The sequence below is a fragment of the Lytechinus variegatus genome, chromosome 17, assembly GCF_018143015.1.
Source record: "Lytechinus variegatus isolate NC3 chromosome 17, Lvar_3.0, whole genome shotgun sequence".
In the NCBI taxonomy this organism is placed as follows: domain Eukaryota; kingdom Metazoa; phylum Echinodermata; class Echinoidea; order Temnopleuroida; family Toxopneustidae; genus Lytechinus; species Lytechinus variegatus.
The window spans coordinates 17119102-17125081 of NC_054756.1; positions in this window are offsets into that span (position 1 = coordinate 17119102).

Sequence of the window (5980 nt, forward strand, 5' to 3'; positions counted from 1 at the left end):
GCGTGTGAGGCACAAAGAAGCAGACGACGATCGAAGAGGGATGTCGTTTCTAGAGGGCGTTTTGGCGTTTTGTGTCGTCTGCTCTTGCGCGCGCAAGCTTGCGTCTGACAACGTACTTTGTCTTCATAGACAAGCCAAAGTCAATTGCATCGGTCGATTGGCAATCACGTTATCATGGCATTCAATATATCTGTTATTTTGTTTTACCTCCTCTATTATGTTCTTTTCAAAATTATTAGTAATAACCATGTGCATTTCCATTTTCAAATAATGATTTCGATCAGATTTCTTGTTCAGTATAAAGAACATAAGTTGAACTCCGCAATCAGTATTGTATAAGCTTCAACCATTATCATGATGATGATAATAGTAATTATGATTACAAATATTACAATTACTCTTACTTCTACTACTACTATACTGCCACTACTACTTCTATACTAATACTACTACTGCTACTACTACTACTACTACTACTACTACTACTACTACTACTACTACTACTACTACTACTACTACTACTACTACTACTACTACTACTACTACTACTACTACTACTACTATTACTAGTCCTGCTGCTGCTGCTGCTGCTGCTACTACTACTACTACTACTACTACTACTACTACTACTACTACTACTACTACTACTACTACTACTACTACTACTGCTGCTGCTGCTGCTTCTACTACTACTACTACTACTACTACTACTACTACTACTACTACTACTACTGCTGCTACTACTTCTACTATTGATGATAATGAGGGAAAGTCCTTGAACCAATTTGCTCCATTCTCTGTGCATTAATCTTTATTTTGTGGAAATTACTCAACCACTACTCACTGACCTAATCATACGCCCGCACACGTTCCTTCATGGCCAGTGGTGATAATGTAGACATAACAAATCAGTCCCCAAATGGTAAAGCCAACGTTTCCCATACACTTTCATGATTAGTTCATCCCGATGTGACATAAGACAGGTTATGGTGTACCTCTAGAATGTCTCAGTGAGGATTTAAAAAAAAGGGCAAGACGGATATTACACCATATTAGGCCTGTATGAATAGGATATGAACGTAATAACAAGTTGATTATTCCATTATCCCAGGCATTTGCAACAATCTCTCCGGCTGAAGAAATCATGTTTTCCACAAAAATAACTTAATTTTAAAGCCTAATTAAAAAGAAAATTTACAAAAATGAATATGGAAAGTAATTTCTCTTGTTTTGTTTCAAATTTACTGGGAACTACTATTTACATAGTAGCCTACCACAGAAAATGAAATGGAAATCGAAGGGGGGGGGGCACATCACCCGTCCTTCGGGATCGTCGCAAATGCTCAGTCATAGGCAATGATAAAGAGAAAGACAGCAATAAATGCAGAGTGAGGAATGAAAACTAATCATCTTTAATTTAATTAATAATTGATATTTAATTACAAAGAAAATATATTTATATATTCTAAGACTTGCAGTGATAGTTTTTGCATGTTTGCTTTAACTCATTTTCTAGGAGGAATTATAACAGTTTAAGGCAATTTTTTAAGGAAGACATACTCGGATATACAAATAATCATGGGTTGATTTTTCACCTCATAGCATTTTCCAACATGTAGGCAATTTATGTGTATAAGAAGAACCTTTATATAGCAGCTACCTGTCTATAAAGGCCATATTTTATGTTTCCCTAAGGTGGTCACTGTAGACAGGTTTTACTGTACTAGAAAGGTACGATAATACGCCAGTGGCGGACTGTACCAGCCTGGAAGAAGAAGAATTCGAAAATATATTTCATCTTCATCTTCCTCCATAGATACTTGGACAATGGGTTCGTAATTAGTTTAATATTGATATGGATCATGGACATTTCCCATTATTAGGTACGCACATATATGAGTTAATTATTATTTTAAATAAAATGAGACAACTCGACGGGGATTTTCATTTTGGGTATAGATGAAATACCCACTCACAATTAAAAGAGCCCCAAAAGAGCTTCAATCAAACTCGATGTGTGTTTTTGCAATAGCGCCCGCTCGAGTACAACTGCGAGCTTTTTTTCGGCGCGGCGACTTTCCAAAAAGTTGGAATTAAACAATTGATCGTGTTTGACCATTATTGTGCAGACGTAAACAAAATTTCTCTCTGCTTGGACATCTGTAATTGGATATAATGGAGCTTATTGCAACGGTACACGTTGCGTTTATCGTCTCATTATTATTTTCAGGTAATAATTAAAGTAAGGTAGTAATTGGACTATTTTGTGTGCGAAACGTTGAGATCCATCGAATATTTTGATGCTAAAAAACTCCCAATTTATGCCAGTATCTCCAGCTCGGTCCGATATGTGGTATATTGTGTTAGTTAATGAAGAGTTATTCACAGCAGCATGTGCAACAGGCCACGATCGGGAGGCGCGTTTCCGTTTTACACCCTGGCGAAGGCATTTTCCGGAAAAGTAGCCAAAAAGCGACTAGTGAAGAGTCTACGTCTACGTTTATTTACATTATCAGCTGGGCGCGCGATCCAAAGTCCGCACCGAAGTTATCTGCAGAACATACCGTACTTCTTGCAGCTGAGCTTATACTTTCCAGGTTCAATACGAATGTTTGCCTTGATGGCTTGATCATTTGCCTTGCCGATTTGCTGATGTCTGTCTTTCTCTCTATCTGTCTATATATCTATCTCTCAAATTCTATCTCTATCTATCTATGTAACTGCAGTATCTATATCTCTAATAATCTTCTCTGTCTCTCTCATTCTTTATGTAACATAATATCTATCTCAAATTCTCTATCTCTCTCTATCTATCCATCCATCTGTCTGTCTTTCTCTATTTCTCTCTCTCTACCTACCTATGTAACTACAGAATCTATCTGTTAATTTGTCGCTCTTCTCTCTCATTCTTGATCTATCTGACATCTATCTATCTCTCAAATTCTCTATCTATCTCTCTATCCATCTCTCTATCCACCTGTCTGTCTTTCTCTATTTCTCTCTATCTATTTATCTATTTTTTAACTAGAGTATCTATCTATCTGTCAATTTGTTAATAATCTTCTCTGTCTCTCTCATTCATTAATTATCTATTTAATCTCTTCCTCTCTCTATCTATCTATCCATCTGTCCGTCTTTCTCTTATTCTCTCTATCTATTTATCTATCTATTTTTTTAACTTTAATATCTATCTGTTAATTTGTTAATATTCTTTGTCTCTCTCCCTCTTTATCTATCTAACATCTATCTATCTCTATCTATCCATCTGTCTGTCTTTCTCTATTTCTCTCTATCTATATATCTATCTATCTATCTATCTGTTAATTTGTCTATCTTCTCTGTCTCTCTCATTCTTTATCTTTCTATCTATCTATGACTGCCGCTCTCTCTGCACATGAAGTGCCGAGGAACTCTTTGCTCTGATCAGTAACTGTGCAAATTGCATGCGCTGGTGGACTCGCCTGTGTCGCAAGCTGCATGCAACCAGCGACGTGTGTAGACTCTTCACTAGTCGCTTTTTGGCTACTTTTCCGGAAAATGCCTTCGCCAGGGTGTAAAACGGAAACGCGCGATCGGGAGGCCCTGCACAGGCCGGTCCCATTCATTGACTTGCCGATGTCTGATTTTTTAGGTGGTCTGTCTTTGACAGATCACCTCTTAATTTCGTCAAAATTTTTTTATTAATATTTATTTTTACGGATTTTCTTGTCGCCAAGTTATCTCAAAATGGACTTAGTCAATTTCATTGAATTTCATGTCATCTATAGGATCTGTCATGGACACGTCAAAATAAGCTTTTCAAGGTCATCAGGTCATGATGACGTCATCTAGGCGCCATTTTGTAAAATCACATTATCAATCATATCTCCATTATCAATTATCAAAAATCAATTAAATTAACATCACATTGACTTCAGATTAAGGGTCATCAGATCATGTCATCAAAGGTCACCTGGAGGTCACGACGCGCGCGTACGCGCGCGTCAAAATTTCAAAATGCTCAAAATCACTTTTTGACCAAACGAGAGTACGTTTCAGGTCATTTTAAGCATTTCAAAAATTTTGCACGCGCGCGCGTTTCCGCGCGTAACGCCTTAACGCAACGCAGAAACACCGTTTTTTTTACATCATTTCATTGATAATAAAATTCTGAACAATTTGATACCTTGATCAACCTTCTACGACCATTAATAACGAAATTAACACCCGTTAAAGTTTGCAGCACGTGTGCGCGCGAGCTCTCACTATAGGCCATATATGGGCAAAAACATGCCTATTGTAAATTCACTGTAGCTCTTTAAATAGTCCGTTGACCCCCAATTTTTTTTTCATATATCGATAGAGTATGAGTTGTAAATTTGATTTCATGTCACCATTGTCCCTAAATTATATCGTGACGTCATCAAAATGGCGCCTAAACTAAAAATTTCATTTTTTCAAAAATGACGTCATCAAATTTATGCAAATTTGGTTGTAACTTCTCGAATATAGATCATTTTTCGCCCAGATTTCGATATGTTGTAGTTTAGAATGTACTCTTTCTCCTAAGTATCATGAATTTTCGTTTTGAGAAATGCATCATTGCGTAAAACAGCGATGAAAAGAGGCATGTCATTTTTCCTCATTTTGCGTGTAATCTCTATGGGACATGACTTTTTCTCAAAACTAGATTCGACATTCCTCTATTTCGTGAGCCATATCTCCATTTTTTCATGTCAGTTTTCCCTCAGCTTTTAGTATGTTGTAGCTGAGATTATAAGCTTTTGCCAGTGTGCCCTCCATTTTTTGATCAGATGCCGGGATCATGCCCGTATTTCGCTTGCAAAATTGGAATTGTAATTCTCAAAATTGCTTACGTGTAATCTCTATGCGGAATATCGTGGCTCAATGGATAACGCATTTGACTTGCTTTCTCGGGGGCGCAGGTTCGAGTCCTGGGGTAGACAAGATGATTTTTTTCAATTTTTTTTTCTTTTTACCACCTCGTACATGATCCTTTATGATGATTTAATGGTATAAACGTTAAAATTTAGCAAGATAGAACAGATTATATTAACTTTTTTTCATATCACATGTATTGTCATACATCAAAGAGACCCTTTTCAGTGCTTTATCATCTCCCGTATTTCACAAGTATTCCATCCATAATGAGCATTCCGTTGTCATCATGAAGATCATATTGATATGCATGAACATGGTAACAGTGATCATGATGGCGAGTATAAAGACAGACCACCTAATTCGTCCGCATGACGAATTAAATTCTAGTTTTTTTTTTTTTTTTTGGGGGGGGGTTGGACATGATGATGTGGGGGGGGGGGGGGAGAGAAAGGCATTTGACAGACATTGAATACATCAAAAGGCGGAAGGGGCAGGGGGGGGGGATAATCATGATGCATTTAATTTTTGCATCAATTGATGCAAAATACTAGACCTAGTTTCTTAAATATTTTCTAATAATAAATATTGCAATCTATATCTTGGCTTGCACTGCAGTGATTAAATTGATAACATGCCAGGGACAAGTCCAGACTCCACCCACAGTGTCTGTTACAGAAGGTGAAACAGCTACGATAAGTTGCCAATTTGACCGTTCAGCAGAACTTGTTGGATTGGAATGGAAAAGAGGGGAAGATGCGAATAGTGCAGATGATCTGATCAGATTATTCAAAGGAAGGTAGGTCTTGAAAAGTATCTGAATGTTATTGTTAAAGTTTCAATCTTAGACAATTCCATTTCTGTGCCCCTTATCATGGGGGAAAAATACATGGGGTCTTAAGCAGTTTTGTCCCCAAATGCTTAAAAGAGTCCTAGAAAAAAAGTAGTCCTTAATTCCCATTCATTGCTGTGGTAATCCTGAAAATGAACAAGTATTTTATTTTTTGCTGTCCCTTCATAACATAGGTTGTACATACATATCCCTCGCAACCTCCCCCCCAAAAAAAAAATGAAAAAGAATTGTAGGTGAAAAATTAGATTC